The sequence below is a fragment of the Salvia hispanica genome, unplaced genomic scaffold (genome assembly GCF_023119035.1).
Source record: "Salvia hispanica cultivar TCC Black 2014 unplaced genomic scaffold, UniMelb_Shisp_WGS_1.0 HiC_scaffold_425, whole genome shotgun sequence".
NCBI lineage: Eukaryota > Viridiplantae > Streptophyta > Magnoliopsida > Lamiales > Lamiaceae > Salvia > Salvia hispanica.
Window position 1 is genome coordinate 123,338 of NW_025952163.1, and position 22,057 is coordinate 145,394.

Genomic DNA, 22,057 nt, shown 5'->3' on the forward strand with positions numbered 1-22,057 from the left:
ACATATTTCACTTTTACCATTTTTAATAATGGATCCTATATTCCACTAACTCTTTTTCTTCACTTTTACCATTTTTAGATGACCTTACATTCCACTATCTCTTTACACTCACATTTTATTATAAAACTAGTAATATATAAAAGTAGGACCTACGCCACCAACTTTTTCAACTCACTTTCTATTACATTTCTTAAAACTCATCGTCAAATGTGACAAATATTAAGGATGAGGAGTAGTAGTACTTACTTAATTGGACATTTATTTAGTTTAATTTCTCACTAATTGCCTCATCTAAAATACTTGAATTTTGCCTATGTATATTTTTTTGCTCCCCTCTATATAAATTTCTGGCTCCGCCCCTGATTGTGTGTCGTCAAAGGTCTGTCTCGTATGAGGTGTCAATCATGTATCAGCGATATGCCGATATCGTATATGCATGCAATATGTTGTTGATCAAGTATGAAGGAAAAATCACAACTAATTGTGCCGATGATAAAAGCCGTAACAATAACCAAATATGCTAACAAGTTGACAAATCAATTTATAACGGCGGTATACTTTTCATACTGTATTAGTACTCTCAACAATGTGTTTAAACATTAGACGACTTTTTTGTGAATTCCATTTGTTTAATATAGTATTGAAACACTTTATCATTTGAAAAGGGAAAAATTGCTAATTTTTTTTATAAAATTTGGTTAAACTCTGGTCTGTCCCCCAAATTTAAAAAAATAGCTAATTATATCATATATTGGATAACTTAATATGTGGAGAAGAAGATCTTTTGTTATAATCTATTACTTGGAGAAAAGATGATGGAATAGTTTCTTGTTAGCACTAGACTCTAGATCAAAATCGTTATAAAGAGGCGATGGAAACTTTGAGAAAAAGTGAGAGCTCAAGAAATCGTTGAAAGTAGATGCCAAATGTTATTCGATACTTGTTTATTTCGAAGTTTGCATGACTTTTAATGTGATAATTGTTGATCTATAAGATGTTAGGTGTCTTCACCGCTGGGTGGGACAATATATATCCAAACATGCTCTGAATAGCTGGAATTGTACAGGAGAGCTTGCTACGTCACGACCGTAGTAGTTATGGAATGGGAGATATCGATCGTAATCCTAAGAATGGATTGGGTTGACCGAATGGGTACACCGCTGTAAGGAGAGACAAATATCTCAAGTACAAGCTCCTATGAACCCATCGGTACTGGCGGAATCTCGATGAACCGGCAAACCACTATAGTCTCGCGCTTTACAAGCTACCGCAATGATACGGTAAGGGCGTCCGCATATCTCCATATCTCGTCTATCTCCACTAAGAGGAGAAGGAGGAAAGGAAAGGGAAGATACCGCCACAGCAATGGTGAATTTTTAATGCTTTTCTGGACCTTCAACCGTGGTCTCGCACTGCGGTTAAAGGCACCGTATCGAATGGCGCTCTAAAGATGGGGTTAACTCAAGATACAACTTCAAGAGCTGCGGGACCTAGGTTTCGTTATGCCTAGTGTTCACCGTGGGTCGCACTTGCTTTTCGTCAAGAAGAAGGACGGGTCGATGAGAATGCGTATCGAGATAGAGTCAACAAATCGACCCTCAAGAACAAGCATCCACCGGCCGAGGATAGACAACCTCGCTTGATCAACTCCGAGGAGCCGGCATGTTTTCAAAGATGACTGGAGGTCCCATACCAATGAGAGTTCAAAGGGAGGGTATACCGAAGACCGCATTCCGTACAAGATATGGTCACTTCATGCAGAGTCTGCTTTTGATGACGCTCGGTTTAACGAATGCCCCAACGGTATTCTATAGAGCTGATGAATTGAGTATTCCACCAAGTTTCTTGGATAAATTCATTTTAGTCTCATAGATGACGTTCTAGTCTACTCAAGAACGAGAGGGAGACAGGAGCATCCACGACCGTTTCTGAGACGCTGAGGACCGCAGACTATATGGAAAATTCAGCAAGTGCCATGGCTGAGAAGTAAAATTCTGGCATGATTGTGGTCGCTGTATGAATACGAGTGGATCCCGCCAGTTGAGACCGTACAACAATGGAAGTCGCTATCGACACCGAACGAGATTCGAGTTTCCTGATCGGCAGATACTACCGAAGGTTCATTGAAGGATTCCAAGATAGCGAGACCACCGACCTAACAACTCAAGAAAGGAGTCAAAGTAAATCGACCCCGGGAGTGTGGAAGCGAGCTTTCAACTCTTGAAGGATAAATTGACCACCACACTAAAGGTTAGCCGCAGCCAGAGCTCCGGAGTGAACTACGTAGTCTACACCGACGCTTCGAAGGCTGACTAGGATGCGTGTTGATGCAAACAACAAAGTGATCGCCTACGTGTCACGACAATTGAAACCACACGAGTTGAACTACCCAACCCACGATTTGGAGTTAGCAAGAAGAAGACACATGCCCTAAAGATTTCTGGCGCATCAACTCTACGTAGTTAGATGTGAAATCTTACTGACCACAAGAGTTTTTAAGTATTTCTTCGAGCGTATGATTTGAACATGCGACAAGGAAGATGGCTCGACGAAAGGACTACGATTGTGGCATCAACTACCACCCCGGCAAAGCAAATGCTGCATGTTTTCACCTGCTATAGAGACCATTCGCAACTAGCTACTTTACGATTTAAGAGGAAAGTTTGATATGAGAATATAGTAAATTGCGATTGAAGTGGTATGGGCACCTGAAACAGTGGAAGGACGAATTTCCACCTTAGTGGTTGAACCGCATTTGAAAACTAGAATCACAGCCGCACCGTATGGATGCGAAACCGGACGAAATCCGACCGGCGTTAACCGGTGAACTGTGAATTTTAGTGAGGAGTCTCGACAACGCCCCTCATCTTTGGAATAAGACTTGCGTGCCCAATGATGGAGAACAATCAGATCATGAATGAAGCTCATGAGACTCCATACACCTTCACCCCGAAGCACGAAGCGATGTATCGCACTTGAAGAAGTCCTTTGGCTGGCTGGTGTCAAGAGGTATATAACGCGCATTTGTGGAACGCTTAGCCTCGCCAACAAAGCGGCTGGCCTTTACATCAATCACTCATGATGAAAATTACAAACCACCGGAGATACCCGGAGTGGAAATGGGAGCACATCGCCACGGATTTCGTGACGGCCTTACCAAAGACCCTAAATGGGAACACCGCAATTCGGGTGATCATAGATCGACTTACCAAGTGTGCGTACTTCATACCGATTCCTATAACCCATGGATCGAGCGCCGGGCGCAGACACATGCTGAGATTGTGCGATCGCATGGAGTCCCATCTTGGATACGTCCGATCGTGACCGGGGTTCACTTCAAAATTTTGGATTAGTCTACAACGCCAGCTTCGGGAAAGCGACGACTTAGCACGGCTATTGAGAGCCGTGGTACTGACTGCTGTGGAAGTTAACTCTCTGGCCACCGATTGAATTCCGCATATAACAGCTTCCAAGCAACGACTAACATGGCGTCAGAGGAAGCACTATACTAAGAAAGTGTAGATCACCGCCTAATGGGACGTCACAGCTGCCAAGGGTACTGACAAATTCGTGTGTGAGAATGAAGGAAGCCCGTGGATGTACAAAGTCATAGCCGACGTCCGACTCCGGGACCGACTTACAATTTCAAGCCTAGCGATAGTTATCCTCAAAGTTTCCCGTCGAAAGTGATAACACGTTTGGTGTTAAAGGAAAAGTTGAAACCGCGTTTTATCTGGGACCTTATGAAATTCTTGAAGAAATAGGACTCGGGTATTTATCGGAGCGCTTACCGCTGCCTCGGGAACGTGCACAACGTCTTTCACGATCGTAGTTGCGAAATTAGGTTCGATCCGGCACGTAATTCACTACGAAGAAGTCAGCACATCAACTTGCTTACCAAGAGAGACCCCGTATGATCTGACCGAAGGTTCCGAATTTGAGAATAAACTATCAAGGAGTAAAAGTACTATGGAATAAACCACGAAATGAAGAAGCCACGTGGGAGCTTGGAGGATAAGTATGATGGAACCGTACCTCGAACTATTTCCATGAAGGTACCAAATTTCGAGACGAAATTTTTTGAGAAAAAGTAATGTAAACGCCCACTTTTCGAACCCTAATTTTCGCACATAAATTTTTTTGCATTAAATGCTTTAATGCTACGAGTATGTGGATTAAATTTGATGATCGATTTAATTGCATGTTTTCACACCTAATCATGCTGAAATAGATTGACAATAGTAAAAAATGCGTAAAATATGACGCCGCTGAAAGGTCAATGTGTCAGAATATGAGGTGGAAGTAAAAATGCTGATTTTGTGTGAATACTTTGATGCGGAGTAATATAATTGTGGCGAATTATTTTTCCAATGGATGAGTGAGAATAAATAGGATTTTCATAAATATCCTACACATATTATTGGAATTTCTTTGACTCTATTATTATTGTTAGAGAAAGAATCCTATTTTAATTTAGATTAATTATTTGAGTTTGTATAATTATCCAAATTAAACTAAAGTCCAATTATTCTTTAATTCCTCTATGAATTTTCAAACCCACCTTATTACATGGAGATTTTCAAAATCACCTATTTACAGGGAGTATGAATTATTTTATTATATTATATGATCCCTTTATTTATTCTCTTCCATGAATAAATATAAATATCCTAGCATACCTTTGCCACATATCCTATTTAATTTAGAATTTAATTAAATTCCTTTGTGGGAGAGGAAAGCTAGAAATCACGCCTACTTCCTATTTATTTGAGGATTATCAATATTCTCCGTCCAGATATTTTATTCTACTCCGTGAAATATCAAATTAAATACTACACCTATTTAATAGGCAAAATCGCATATCTCTCTCCCATATTCACGCTATATTTCTTACTTTCTTAACTCAATAATATTTATTTAATTAATTGTGGAGAATCAAATTGAAATTATATTATTTAGAGATCAAATTGAATCTATCTCTATAAATAAGGGAGAAAACTTAACCCTACCCCCACTACTTCACGCCTCCTCCCTCTCTCCTCACGCAATTCTTACTCTCCCACTCTCTCTCTCAATTTTTCTTCTAGTTTTCTCCAAGAGTTCATCATCTTTTTCGAGAAGAATTCAAGTCAAGCCTCAAGAGTCTTATTGAAGAATCAAGATTCTACTTTGTTTCTACCGATCGTTTTTATCAAGAAGATACTGATTATCTTTTCATCTAACCGATTAATCGGTGCTCTTGAACCCGCTTGATATAGATCGAGTGAAAAGGGGAAAAACCAATTGATTAACGGGATTTTGTGTGTGTGTGTGTGAGGATCGTGCGTGTGTGTGCATGTCTCTGTGTGTGCGTGTGTATTTGTGTGCGTGCGTGTGATGCGTGGTAAAACACTCATGTACGACATGTTCTCGATGATAGATCTGAGTTTGAAAGCATTAAAAAGTGATAAGGATAATCATGTCTTGATTTTGCACTGGTGATATTAAACGAATTGATGGGAAAAGGGAAACGTTGGGGACATGCATGATTTTTGGAATCAATGATTTCCAGACTGATTGTGATACACATAATTAAAGGTGATAACTCGCGCCCGGCCTGAGTTAAAGGTGAAAGAGAATACTTCGCATCTAAGCCGTCGAGGTGGGCTTTTCTTTTTAAAATAAGGACATCGTCCTAAATCTTTATTGATGAGAATGAAATCATATATCATGCCGTGATTTGCCTTGTCAGTGCCTATCCCTTGTGGCTATGCCAACTATTGATTTAATCGAATTCGGTCTAGTGACCTGGATTTCGGCCGCATTCCTTGTCATGTAGAATGAGGATATGGTAAACGTCGATGTGAAAAATGGTTGTGCGACCGTGATTTTGGATAAAGGAAATATTTTGGTGCCTTCGGGGCATTTCTAAAGATAAACCCCATAATAATTTGAAATGGCATGATAACCATACTGGATAAAACTGCTGCACGAGTCCACTCAATATGTTTATAGTACTCAAATTTCGTAACACGTTTTCCTATGTGCTGAGTGTAGTTGTGTCTTCATATGTCACCTTTCTGATGCTCCTACTAAACATGCAACTTATTATCATGAGCCTGAGTTTGAAACTATTTGACCTTTGTTTAGAACCTCGAGACATTTATTGACATGTTGGATTATCTTAAAACCTTTTGGGTTTATTGAATATTAATTGTGATAGCCCTTTTATCATTGAATTTCATTGCTAAGGCATTATTCTTCCCTTACTTAACTTCCGTTCATTAAATACTTTGGTCAAACCTGCTTAAATGAAACCCTAGCCTATGTTCTTTGCTGCATTTAAGTCCGCCCAGTGAACACTGTCATTGATGGCTATACCCTAGAAATGCGGTCGTTAAGCAATCGCAACAACATGTTCTCCACACAATAAATATCAGGTATTTTATTCAATTTAATTCTTTTCTTTGAGTTTATTTTCTTATGTGTATTTAGTACGTGCCTTAAATAATGCATTTTTGCCTATCTCTAATGCCTTTGAGTCGGTATAGGATTAAACATAGATTGAGAGCTCTATGGCTAAAACTTTTCGGGGTAGTCTAGGGGATTATCAAGGGTCATTTGGTTTGGAAGTTAGTCTTACATCTATTGCACTATGAACTTTGGGCAATAGGTGAATAACATAATGAGTAGAGATTAAGAGCCATGTTTTGTTTATCCTAGTCATATAATTTCCTCGATTGTGTTCGGAGAGTGTAAAGCAGACGGTACAAAATGCATTAAATCAATAAAAAATTAGTATGGAATGAGTTGCCGATAGGGCTCATTACAAGCATGGTTTTGTAGGGTTTATTTCACTAACATGGCTGATAATAGTCGGAAAAGTGGTGAATTTGAGTGTGCAAGAGCTGTAAAGTGTAGAAGAGGCAAAGTGCATGAATAACTTGATCAACTCGGAAAAGAAGTGAAAAATGGCCGAAGTGAAGACAAGTTGATCGATTGCGTACAAGCGGTGAAGCTGCCTAGCCGACAAGTTGATCGAGTGGAGTTCACCACTGAGATAATGAGTCAAGACATGGTGGGCTTGCCCTAGGGATTTGGGCCCAACATCGTCCTATAAATAGTGGAGAGAGTGCATTTTTGTTGCACCCGAGGGATCAAACAATTTCTATTATGCTTTTAGTTCATCTTTTCCATAGCTTAGTTGCTTTTAATGTTTTCCTCTTAGTCCTACTCTAGTTATTTTTCGTTGTTGATCGTCTTTGGGGTTTGGTGCCCCTTGCAATGGAAGACTTGACAAAACAAATAAATGGAAACTTGATCTATTTGACCGATTATGCGATTAATCAAATCACATGTTATTCAGATAATTGCATCTTGAGCATAAATAATTCATGCTTAAAGAAAATAAATCCTAAACATGAATACTACGGTTTAGAGTTACCGATTTGATTCTCCAAAGAATTGTCGATTGCTCGCGCCTCCTCCACGTGATGATCTTTAATGCTAGACCATGGATCTTCTAACTAGTTCCCGAAGCTGTATCTCGATATCGGGGTGGGCTGAATCTTATCAAAATACTAGTACAAGAATAAAGAAGACGAGAAAATTCCTCACGGAGGAGGAGTGAAAAATCTCATGGAGGAAAAATGCGTCCCTTTCGTAAGAGAGAGAGGAGGTTATATTCAAGTAGGGAAAATTAATAATTATGTGTATTTTATGTTTCCTTTATTCTCTATTTATATAAAGTTCCTTTTGGGCCCAGATAGGAATTTATGGACACCCCAATTAGCTTTTTACTAATTAAATTGAACCCACAATTTAATACAAGCTTATATTGGAATATTACGAGCAACCACTACATAAGTAATATTGACCTCCCCATTCAAATCCGAAATTACAAGTAATCCAGGTTTCCGTTATTTATATTATTTATTTCGTGCTTAAGATATAAATATCCATTAATTAATTAATGTCTGCTATGGACTAAATTAATTAATATCTTATTAACTCCAAGAGTAGACTTAGCAAGAAACACTTATTTATTATTCATAGAATAAAAAACTCCAAGCTGTCAGTTTTCCGAATAATAAAACCTTGTTCGAGCTCCTCTTGAGGACATTACACCCCACGCACAATTGAACATAATAGCAATCCTAGCACCGCTAAATATTAATCACCACTACCTAATATATCAGGATTATTGGGTTCGAAAAACCGGCACCATTTGATAAGTCAAATTAGTGCATAATCAATACCGTATGCTCAATGCTAACATACTTAGATTAAGAAATGGTATTTTATCAAGACCTAGTCTTTAGTAGATAGCATAAATACACGTTTGCTGTTAACTCCGTTCGTGCTATACCATACCAATGTCATCTTATTTCGTGAGGCTTAGAAATATGCGGATGACATTGCAACCTTTCACGATAGGTAGCCAAAGCCTATCTTGGTTGTGAAATTCTTCTTTTTCTTTTTCAAAGCATTGCATAGATCGACCATGTACCTTAAAGTGGACGACGCCCACAACCGGTCTACTAAGCAAAAGACTTAGACTTTGTTTGCTTCTTATGCATTTAAATGTTTATAAAACATCTTATAAAATGCACAAGCAAACACAATGTAATAATATAATGATTCTATTCATACGAAACTGCTCGAACAATGCGAATTGGGTTAAGCGTGGATTGTAGAATTTTTTCGTACAAGCAAGATTCTATTCTCGCCGAACTTGCTCGAAACACAGGTATACCAAACCTATCGAATCGATCTTTAAATCTTGTTTTGGAATTCTTTTTTACTTGTGTTTATTGCGGATCTTTTTATGAAATGAAGTTTTGATCTGAGAATTGTGTTGGATCGATGTTTCTTTGTTTTGATTGCATTCGTTAATTTTAGTTCTTACCTTGTTTGTGTTTTCCCATAGGTAGATTTACATTTTAGTAGGTAAACTTGCATGAAAATAAGGTAAATAATTTAGATGTTTGTCTTCTTCACGTCAAATTTACATGGATATGTGTTTATTTTGATTTCCATTTTTATCTTCATCTGCTTTTTTATCTTATGTTGATGCTTTATACGATTTAGTGAAGGAGAAGGTTGTAGTTTGTTAGATCAGTCTGTCACCTTTTTGTTGTTTACAGCTTTTTATTAGTGCAGTTATTTTTGTGTCGGTGGTCAGTATTACTTTTGCTTTAGTTTAGTTTAGTTGATCAAGTCACTTGTTCCCTAGTTATGAGTTTTTTAGTCTAGGTTGATCAGTTGAGTTTAACAAGTTGATCTGTTCCTATTTCTTAGTTTAAACTTAACCTTTGTATTGTGAACTCTTGAGTACTTGATTCGAAATGACTTTTCAGTTACATATTATAGAAGCAGGTCTTAAACATGTTAGGAATAGATCGTTTCTTGATCAATTAATCACTTTTTAACTCTCGACTTTCTCACTTTTGTTTTATTACATAAAAACTCTATAAATCGCTTCTATCTCTCACTCTTAATTGTTTTTCTAGCTTTTAAATCTACTAGCATCCATGTAGGTTTGATAGTTTTTTACTAATTTGGCATTGTTTTTCTTATATTTGAAATTACTCCTTATGTCCCGTATTTACTTAAGTCATCCGTTAAGGTGTGAAGGCGCGAGCGTGCAATGCACATGTAAACTGCAATGGCTAATCAAGTAGACACACTAGACTTAGTCACTTGTCATTGAGCATATAATCCAAGCATTGAAAACAATAACCCACCAGCTATTAATTACTAGAATATGGAAGTAAGGATCGATCCTGATGCATGAATTGTTAAGTCTGTGGAATGACATTTTAGAAAAGGGTTATTTGCTCCTCGCATCAAGAGTGTGTTAAAATTAAACTACTTATGTTTCAAATAAGAATGGAAGATAAGCAGTCAATTGCACTAGGTGAAAATAGACTGACTAAATTAAAAAGTTAAAAGGACTTTATCTTGGATCAGATTGGAAACACACTAGTAAAGGATCTTTAGCTTAAAACCGCGAAGATTCTTTATCCAACATGCGAACCAAGTGAAAATCAGATGTCACTACCCCTAACAAATTAGGCTAAAACTTCTGCAAATAGACCAACAAACTAAAAAAGTAACTTTTGACCACATTTCTCTAATTGTCAAAGGATGAGAAAACACGAAATTTGCATGGTAAAACACTTAAAGTGGATTGGTTGATTACGTAACGAATTTTTCAACTACATCTTCTTGAGTAACTAAATGAACGAGAGGATTCTAACACGATAGACTAGCTTAAGCTTCAAAAAATAGAGCTTACTCATTTGCAACATAAAACTGAAATTAAAGTTGAATTACTAGATCCACTCAAAAGTGGTCAACTAGAATGACACTAAAGCGAGAAATGAACTCTAATCATGCATCCAACTCGAAATAAATCTAGATTTAACTGAGACTTAAACAATTGACAACTACTCAAACATCCAATCAAACGAGAAATAAAATGCAATATCCTTAAAACCATCGAATCTTCCATATCTGAAGATGGACATTATCAAAAACATCACGAGCAGTAGGAATCAACCTGCAAAGCGGCAAAAAACCAAAAGCTAAAACAATTCTACACTTTAAAGCGCGAGGGGAAAAAAGAATGTACAAAAAGAAAGAAATGATTTATCTTCACTCCAAAAGGGGGGAAAAGCTAATGGATAAAAAAGGTTTTTTTAAACCCGGGCAATAGACAAGACCCTCCTCCTTAGCCGTGAGGCGAAAGCTTTTTGGAATTTTTGAAGGAGATGGTTAGAATTTCATAAACTCCCTTCCCTTTAAATGTTGATTTTTTTTATAGGAATACTTCCACCAAATTTCAAATTCCTGGGGTATTTTCCCTTTTATGCTTTGAAAATGTACCCTTGTGAGAGGGTTCCTTTATATTCCTTTTTCATTCCTTGAAAGCAAGGACATCATGATTTATCTACTTGATCGTTGGGGGCTCTTCGTTTTTGTACATTTTCTCACTAGACTCCTTTGGACCGGCCCACAAAAATTGGGCAAGTGGCACAGCCCCCTTTAAATCACAAATTTTTGCATTATCTTCACTCTAACTCCAACAAAATGTCCAAATATCAATGCATTCTAAACGCGGGCCTTTCATCGTGATACGTGTAACTCATGGTTTTGTAGGTTCAATCGGGTCATTCGATTTCATATACTGACTCCGTATTTGTCCAACACATCGTCCAACCATCTATTGTTGAAGTGAGATCCTCCATCTCTAATAAGAGCTGGACGGGTGCTAAACCTACAAAAGATGTTTTTTCCAACAAAAGCGTTGACAACTTTATAATCGTTGGCCTGTCGGAATTGCTTCCACTCATCTAGAAACATATTCTACTTCGTTAGTAAAGCATATACCGTACTCTCCCGACATGAATGGTCCCATAAAATCTATCCCCCATACATCAAACAATTCTACCTCAATGATGGTGTTCATAGGCATCTCCTTCTTCTTAGATATTCCTTCCTCAAGTAAGGGGCCAAGCATTCATCGTGATTGAGAACAAAGCTACCCAGAGTCGCGCATGGCAGCCAATAGAAACCGCTCTACAAAATTTATATCGCGGTTCTTTGCACCAAAGTTCTCCAAATGGGGACGAATGACACCTCCTCAACTATAGCCGTCTCAATCCTCTTGAGGTACACACCTCCTAAGTATAGCATTCGCACATCTTTTGAACAAGTAGGGCTCATCCCAAAAGTAAGATCGCACATCTCTATAAAAATTTCTTTTCCGATAAGGAGTAAGATCGGGAGGATGTACCTTGGCTGCTAAATAATTAACAATATTAGCGTACCATGGAAAGGTGGCTCGGTAAAGAAAATGCTCATCTGTGGGAAGTCCTCGTTGATTTCTCGTGATAAATCTTTCCTTCCACCAGGTGTTCCAACCGTGACAAATGATCTCGCTACCACATGCTCACACCCTTTTCTCGTCCCTTTTATTTCAACATCACCGGAGTAACAAGATCTATCTGATAAGCCTGGGCTTTGCATCCTTCTTTGCAAACAAGTGCCTAATAGCCATGATCGTATAAACAATAGTTTTTAGTCCCAACAAGATAAGCTCTAAATTTGTCAAAGAATACACGATAGTTAAGATCTCCCTTTCCTTTCAAAAGAGGTCGTATAATTTAGCTTGAGTTGCAATCTAAAGTTCTACTAGCATAATAAATGACTCTAAAAATCTTCATTCCTCTTCGCCTCCCAAAGCCGAAAACAACCGCAATATCACCCGCGTCGCACATAATTTCAAATGGTCGTCTAACTGGGTGTGACGTGAATCTGAGTCATGGCCAGAGTTCCTTCAAGGTCTTAAAAGCCTCAAGTAAGCATTCAAGAAAAATTAAATTTCACATCTTTCTCAAGTAATTTACAAAGAGGCTTTATAGAGATTTTTGAAAATCCTTTATGAATCTCCGTGAGAAGTCCGTGTCCTAGAAAAACTTCTTACTCTCTTTCATCTAATGGAGCGGAGCTTCTCAATGACGCAATCTTCGCCCGTCGACTTCTATCCCTTTAGAAGACACTTTATGCCGTAGAACTATACCTTCTTTTCACCATAAAGACATTTTTTCCAATCGAGAACGAGGTTAGTTTCTAAAGATCTCCTCGCAAAACCTTAGCTAGATTCTCGCACAATGATCATAAGATTCGCTAAACACAAAAAAAGTCATCCATAAAACCTCCATCACTTTTTCAATCAAGTCATGAAATATAGCCATCATGCATCTAAAAGAGTTAGGGCATTACACAAGCCAAAAGACATCTTCCTATAGCATAAACACCATAAGGACATGCAAAGTTGCACTCTTATGTTGATCTTCGAGCAATCAAATTCGATTATAACTAGAATAACCATCAAGAGCGAAGAGTAATCATATCCCACCTAATCTATCAAGCATCTCGGGTCAATGAAAGGCAAAGGGAAAATGATCTTTCCTAGTGGCCGCATTTAACATCCTATAGTCAATGCACACTCTCCAACCTATAGCTACTCTCGTGGCTTTCATCTCTCCATCCCACCAACACTCAAGGGCCATCCCCCTTTCTTTGCTACACTTGTGTAAGATTTACCCATTCACTATCGATATTGCATAGATAATCCCCTCGCATCTAGTAACTTTGTCACCTCTTTCTCACTACATCTCGTATGACAGATTAAGCCTACGTTAAGTTTTGCACACGAGGTTTATGCCCTTCCTCAAGTAAAAATTTTACGTATACACGTGGTCATTAACTTCCTTCAAATCGCTAATAGATCACTCCATATGCACTATACTTTTCAACACACACAAAAGCTTTTCACACTCTTTTTCACTCAAAGCAGCCGGACACAACAACCGGAAAGGTGTTAATCAACCTAAAATGCGCATTCTCGAGATGTTCGAGACGTCAGCTCACTGCGGTCCTCGCTTCCCCACCGCTTTCTTCCTTTTTCCTCGCTCTTCTTCTAAAAGGTGACCCGCAAGAACGAATTCCCTTTGAGGGATTCTTTTCCGTAACACTTCCACTTCCGTGTAACTATAGCACACACATTAGCATCACAAGAAGATAAGTCGCATCAGGTGTGAAAGAATTTATGAGACAAGATTCAAGAGATCCCGGGATCTGATGATAAGGACTTCCACTTCTCCCTCAATCGGTGACGACTGATGACACTACATTCTTGATGCCTTCTTCTCGCTCCCTCATTTCCATGGAATTTCGTGTGGCACGTAGATGTCAACGTGATGCTTTCATCGTGTAACTTCAATGTCGCCCTCTCCCTTCTTTACATCTATCATGGCTCTGCAACTAAATGGCCTTTCCAAGAATCAAAGGCACCTTTCTTGTTTTTCCCCGCATATCTAACACAACAAAATCACCGGGAAAAAATAAATACTCGAACTCTTTACCAAGACATCTTCCACTATTCCCATTGGTGTAGTTGTGCTCCGATCCGCCATTCGGGCAATGTAATAGGGAAGGGGCTGATGTTATCAACATCAAGTTTCCTCGTAAAAAATAAAGGCATCAAATTAATACTAGATTTTGAGATCACACAATCGCTTTACCTTCACATCATTCCTTAAAACACAAGATAAAGTAAAAATCCTCGGATCCTCAGGCTTAAGGCAATCCCTTTTGGATGATAGCGCGCCGCAGTCAGTTAAACCCACCGGCCTCGTACTTTCTCCACTTTCTTTTCGGGCTACCACATCTTTCAAAAATTTGGCATAATTGGGCATTTGTTGTGTGGGCTTCCACCAAAGGGATGTTGATGCGGACCTTGCTCATTGCTTCCAAAAAATTCGCAACCGGGCGCTGCTTCTTGCTCTTCAATCGCTTGAGGATAAGGGATGGTGACGACCGCCGTGTGGTGGTACGTCCGATCACGTCACCGCGATCACGCAATGGGGTATGGCGGCCACGGACTTACGCATCCGCGTCTGCAACTGCCTCGACTCCCGCAGCTGGCGGGTCAGCCGCGACGCCTTTCTCGACAGACGGTTAAGCTGGGCGTGCCACTTTTCCGCTCTCTCTTCCCCTCGCTCTAGATCTCCTGTCTGTGAGGTTGGATATGTGGTCCCGCTGCGCAACTGCACCGCATGACACTTTCCTTTCAGTTTATTCTAGCAAAGCCAGAAGCATCCTGAGCGTTGCCTGGCTCTATGGTCAGGTGGCTAGGATACCAATGTTGAATTCCAACATCCCGACTTGAGTGACGAGGTTTTCTCCAATCCTCTTTCCAAAGGCTTGCATTCTTTCCAAATTCTCCACTTCCGATTCGTCACCTTTCTATGTTCGAGAACTTCAAAGAATGCATTTCTACGCATCCTCCCAATTGGAACTAGGTTGATTTTCCATACCAAGCAGATATTTCGTGGGGGTTTAATTACCTGCATCAGCACCTTGTGCATCGTCAAGCACGTAGTGCCATTGGGGTCGTAGTGAGATCCCCCATGCTCATAGCTATAGCACTCGTAATATCCCTCATTGCTCATCATAGAACTATACGGATTCTCCACGCCCTAGGAAAATCCATTAAAACAAAAGGAAAAATAAAAATAAAAATAAAAATAAAAATGAAAGCGATTAAAATCCAAAGTAGCAAAATTATCCGTTTGAAGATATCACTCCAAAGTGAATTGTCCTCCCTATGACCTAAGTGCCAAAACTTGATGCACTATTTTTTAGTACTAAATAAACCCGCAAGTATACATAAGATATATAGTATACTAAAGGTCGCACTGACATCGAACACCTAGAAAAACAAACACATACAATTGCCTATCTTCTACTAAGACTCAATTATTATTTGGAAAACGAAAGATTTTGAAAACTTTTTGATAACCGAAAAGCAACTCTATAACAACAACCGATCGTAAGAAAATCACGAGATAAAATATAGGATAAGGGAATTCTGTATATGTCACGCTATTGTTATACATATTTCAAACTACAATTACTCCTGAAGACAAATATGCGATACAACGGGACATAAAGATTGTGGTTGTCAATCCTAACACGCACTGAAGCCCAAGCATCTCTACAAAGTCCTCACTCTCAATTAATGTGGCCGTTTTAAGTGGAAGCTCTTAACTCTAATATTTGACGATCTAACTCGCTAGAACTCTCTACAAACTTATGAAGCTAGTTATATTAAATCATACAAGATTGATTCACTCAATCATGCAGCATCAAGATTATTTAAAGGGAAGAAACAAGGTAAAAACAAAACGATATTAAATAGAAAACCTGAATCGTATAACCAAAGTCAAGCATTAACATATCTCTATAATCCTATGAGTTTAGTTACACATAGTGAAATAAGCTAAACACATAGATTGAAGGAAACAATTTGAACATAAAACTAAAGCAAATAAAACTCGTAGGTTGAATCCTTGTCGTTCTTGATGTTCTTGAAATTCTTCTTCAACTCCTTGCGCAATTGAAGTACTCTAGCTTTTAATCTCTGCAATTATTTTGCGAAAAGAAGCTTTATGTTTGATGAAGCTTGGGGGTCCTATTTATAGGGGAAAGTCAATCCTCATTGTAGAAGGAAAAGATCTTCAAAATATGGTAAATCTTGTAGCAGATCTAGGCTAATCGGATTCGCCGCCTTTCTCCGGCGGGCCGTCGCACCTTGGCCGGTGGTTGCCGCGTTGGAGTCCGTAGTCTCTGTTCTTGGGCGTGGACCGCCGCATGATTTCCGGTTGTCGAGGACGAGACTCTTTTCCAATCGTATATTTTCGAGGTGGGCAGCGCATAGCTCGGGCCAGCGCCGGCGGTCGCCGTACAACTTCGCGGCGGTCGTCGGTCCTTCCGAACTCTAGAATTCCGACTTTGCGTTTTGACTCCTTTTGCCCAAATTTTCACATATCTCACAAAACACGTCAAAATAACAAAATAGATGAAATATGCAAATAATGGATGTGTAGAGTGACTTTGACATAAAAACGGAACAAATAATGACCTTAAAATAGTGCAAAATCCCAGCGTATCGAAAGGCATAGGAATGAGCCAATGGCGGAGCAACTCAACCGAGTTGACCGGGGCCTTTAATCCGAAGGTTTCACTGGCGAGTGGAGTTTGACATGCTCGAATTTGCATTGTTTTAAGGCCACTATTTGGTCCTTTTTGAGTATCAAAGTTGCATTATATGTCCATTATTTGCATATTTTATATATTTTGGTATTTTTGACGTGTTTTGTGAGAAGTGTGCAAAATAGAGCCTAAAAAAATAGCAAAAAGTCGCCACTTAGCCAGCGACCGCTGGCCACCAACGACCGTTGTACAAGTAGCGGTCCGCTTCGGAAAAATAGAGCTGAAAAGAAGAACACGTCCAGCAACCGCTGGGAAGTGCGCAGCGACCGCTCTGAGAGATCCAGTAGCTAGGGAATAATTTGCAGCGACCGCTGAAACAAGTGCAGCGACTACTTATCGAGAGATGAAGCTACATAATAATTTGCAGCGACCGCTAAACCATGTGCAGCGGCCAGCTGGGAAAACGCGGTGCACAGAAATTGCACTATTTTCTCTCCAAGACTTACCATATTGTGTTGAAGATTTATCATATTGTGGGATTCTACTTTGAGGCTATAAATACACCCTCAAACTTCATAAAAAAGTACTTTTGCTGCGTAATTTCCAAAGCATAATATTTGAGAGTTTCTTTCACTGTTCATCAAGATCCAAGGTGTTTGAAGTGTGGAATCAAGAGAAGATCAAGACTAAGATTCTACCATTTGGGTTCTATTGTTTTAGTTTTAATGTTTTCTTTGTTTTCTCTACAAACTATGTGTTTAGCTTATTCCGTAATGTGTAACTAAACTCATAGAATTCTAGGGATGTGTTAGTAACGACTTTGGTTTATACAGTTCCTACTTATTTAATATTCATTTTGTTCATTACTTTGCTTCTATCCATTTTTATTTTTTTTTTAGAAAAAAAAAATTAACTCCTATATGAAGGAGGAAATTACAAATTATAAATAAACTCCCTTCTGTGATGATCTATTGGCTTGCAACATAATCGTGAAAGGAGGTTTGCGAATTAGAAGAGTTTAGTTGACGTTATAATTAGCTTCTCTTAAAACGACACAGTTAATTGAGACCGAGAACATTAAGAGTCTTAGTAGCTTTAAGCAGTTACTAATCTAGTATTGACGCCCCTAGTGTCCGTAATCCACTTTGTGCCGCATGGACAATAAATGACTGACTCGTTCTAATAGAGTGTGAATTGTGCTAGGGTGATGTAGTTGGAACTTGTATAAACCATAACTGTGAAAGTGCATCCCTGGAATTCCCTTATCTCATCTGATTTTTCTCTATGTTTTTTTATCTGCATTTGTTATTTACTTTCGATGTTTCTACAAATTTTATTCTAAAAACAAAAAAATTTGTTTTCTCCAAATAGTAGAAGAAGTCTAGTAGAAGGTATCCAGTCTGTGAAAATATTTCCATGTGTTCAATATTCGATACTGACTTTTAGCTATACTATATATACACTATATACTTACATGTTTATTTAGTGCTAATAAAAATTGCATTATTGAGTCACACTAGGTTTTGTCTAGTTCAAAGACTTCTAGTGGATTCATTGGAGTTTGACTCTTGGAACTCATTCGGTCGAGTCCCACTCATTGAATTCATTGAGTAATAATTGGCATCTCAAGTAACTCAGGGCGAGTATCACCTAGAGATGAAAGAGGGGGAGGAGGAGGAGCAACAGGAGGGGGATGAGAGGGAAGAGGTTAGCATTCATCAAATCTCGAAGACCACACTTTCATTCTAATCGTTCCACTCTTGAGATTATCTAGAATAGTGTTACTGTTACTTATGTTTTCATTGCTATCAAGTGTGTTTAGCTTTGATACAATGTTTATTAAAGTAGCTAAATTTATCTTGTGGGATTTTTGGTGATTATACAATAGTAAAAATGTTGATTTAATCTTTTAAATGTCTATGCCCAGCTCTTGTCATTGTTTTAAATGATCTTGATCTTTGAATATTCAAGAGATTAATTACCTCATCAATGATACTCCCTCCGTCCCATATTTATAGTCACATTTAGTTATGGCATGGGTTTTAAGGAATTGGTACAGTGTGTAACTAATGAAGTGAGATGGTGGAGTGTGTAATAAATGAAATGAGATGGAGGAGTGAGATGGTGGAGTGTGTAATAAATGAAGTGAGATATGAAGTGTGTAATAAATGAAGTGAAGGTGAGTCTCTTTTTGACTTTTTAGTTTTTTTATTTTTATTTTGGTTTATTTTTGTATTGATAATGACATTTGGGTGTAATTTTAGTGAATAATGGGGTAAAATTTTATGTCCAAATATGAAAAATTCTAAATGTGATTATAAATCTGGGACAGACTTTTATGGAAAAAAAATGTAACTATAAAACTGGAACGGAGGGAGTATTAGGCTTATCTAGATTAATCAATCTAAGTCTAATCAACCCTAGCTAGATTAATTCAATCTACTTTTTGATTGGGGAATATCACATAGTTTTATTTTTATATTGTTTCTCATAAGAAACGATCTTTTAACAGCCTATGAAAAACAAATAATATTTCATTAATTAAATTTTTTACTAGGAGTATAATTTATATTTCTATAAGTATTTTTCTCAAAAAAAAATTCGCAATGCGCATTTTAAAATTTTCGTAAAACCAACTGTAATACCCACTTTTAAAAATGTTGATAATATATATAAAAAAATAGATATCGATGAACATGGTGATATAATTGTGAAGATTGTAAATTGTACTCCCTCGTCCCATAAAAGTTGAGTCGTATTCCTTTTTAGTCCGTCCCAACAAAGTTGAGTCATTTCCTTTTTTAACAAAAGACAAAATATCTAATCACTTTTATTTTATTCCATTATTTACTCTCTCTTCTCTTTCCTACTTTTTTCATCTATCCTATTTATTTAATATAAATTTTTTAATCTCCGTGCTTAAAAGTTTTGTCTCAACTTTTATGGGACTAGAGGGAGTAATACATTTGTTTTAGCAAAAATAGATTTAGAATAAAAATAGTGATATTATTTAAAAAATCTCCCTCTTTCTCACAGAAGATTTGTCCTACTAAAGATATTATATTTCTATTTATGAAAAAATTTCTCACTCAAATTAATACATAATAATCAGATCTATTTAGCAGATTATTTAGACAAAAGCTATTCGCGTAATTATCACATGTATCATGCTCATAACTTGAATTAATCATGCTTTAAGAATATTGAAAACCTAAAACATGCTTTTCTACGGAGCAGAAAAATACCTAATTAATTCTCCAAAGAATTGAAGATGGCTAGCTTCTTCTCCACGTGATGCTTTGAGTACTAAACCACAAATCTTCTCTCTGGTTCCCGAACTGTATCCCAATATCAGTGTGGGCTGATCTTACTAGAATACTAGGACTTAAATAAAGAAGACAGAAGAAATCCTTTTTGGAATAGGAGAGGAATTCGAAAATCTCTACAGCTTGGAGCTATAATTTTCGAAAATTACACTAATCTGAATTGTGTTATTTCTGTCTCCTTTATTCTCCTATTTATATTAAGTTCCTTTTGGGCCCAGACAGGGATCTATGGAAGGTTTTGGATATGGGCTCATCCAATTTACTTTTTACTAATTAAATTGAACCCACAATTTAATATAAGTTATAATTGGAATATTACGAGCAGCCACTACAGAAGTAATATTGAACTCTCCCCATCCAAATCCGAAATTATAAGTAATCCGGGTTTCCGTTTAACTTTCATTTCCCGTGCTTAAGATTAAAATGTCCATTAATTAATTAATGTCTGCTATTGACTTAATTAATTAACTTCTTATTAATTCCAAGAGTGGACTTAGCATGAAACACTTATTTATTATTCATAGAGTAATCACACTCCAACTAGCTAGGTTCCGAATAATAAAACCTCGTTTCGCGCTCCTCTTGAGGACATTATCAAACGAGACTCAGCTCGTGCACGATTCAATATAATAGCAATCCTAGCACCGCTAGATATTGATCACCACTACCCAATATATCAGGATCATTGGGTTACGAAAAACCCGCACCATTTGATAAGTCAAAGTAATGCATAATCAATACCGTATGCTCAATGCTAACCTACATTGATTAAGAAATAAATATTTATCAAGACCTCGCCTTTCAGTAGATAGCCTAAGGCAAGTCTTGCTGTTAGATCCGTTCAGTGCTATACCACACCAATGTCATCTTATTTCAGTAAGGCTTAGAAATATGCGGACTGACATTGCAACCTTTCTCGATGGGTAGTCAAATTCCATCTAGGTTGTGAAATTCATCTTTTTCTTTGTTTAGAACTGACCGTATTACCTTAAAGTGGACGACGCCCACAACCGGTCTACTAAAACAAAAGACTTAGACTTTGTTAAGTTAACTTATACATTTAAACATGCATTAACATCCATTAAATGTAAAACATAACAACATTATGACAAAAATAATCTGTTTTATTTATTGGAAAATAAAATAAGAGTTTGATAAATATATTAAGATTTTGATGGGTTAGTTCTTAATTTTGTCTTGATTGGCTTTGGTGGTGGTAAGACACTAGTGGCAGATGATGAGACGGTCCAATAATGAGTTGAGATGGAACTTGAAAGCTGATATTGTGGGATTGAGTGGAAAAGTATAGAATGAAGATTGAATAAGACTAATGATTGTGTATAATGAAGATTGGGGATTTAAAAATAAAAAAAATCCTAAAACTTAATATTTTATAATTAAAATTCACAACCCATCAGGCCGACCCGCAATCCGTTCGGGCCAACCCGTTTAGCCCGTTTTGTATTCGGGTAATAAAATTACAGCCCTAACCCGCTCATATTACCGGGTTGTTCGGACCAACCCACGAATTTCGGGTTGAATTGACATCCCTAATACCAAATTATTTTGAACTATATACTAAGTTAAAAGGTGTTTTATATTATCTAGTATATGCTAAGTTAAAAGGAGTTTTCTAAGAAAAAAGATAGCCCTCCAAAGACTTGTGGAACTTAAGTTTTAGCCCAGAACTAAAAAAGAAATAACCCGAGAAAGGGACGAACAGAGAGGAGAAAGAGAGATGGAGGCGGAACATGTGGGATTTGTAGGACTATTAATTATTAATTTATGTACATATTATTTGAGCCTTTTTAGGTGTGGGTTTAGTGGCTTGGATGATTGGATCTAATGGAGGATTTTAGATTTAAATCATTTGTAATTGTAAATTTTTATTTAAATAGAATTTTAGTTTTGGATGTTGGGTTTTATTATTTTGTATGTTAAATTTTTTTATATATTGGGCTCTGTAAATATATATTTTAAAAATTAAATCCTTTTTCATTAACTAATTAAATTTTTATATAATTAGTATTGAATTAACTCTGATTTAATTTATTAGATTATATAATATTTTTTAAGAATCTTACTTATATGTTTTTTAATACTCTTAAAATATTGAATGAATATATATATATATAATGATGTGGAAAATCGAAATCCTTTATTTTAATACTTATTTCCATATTAAT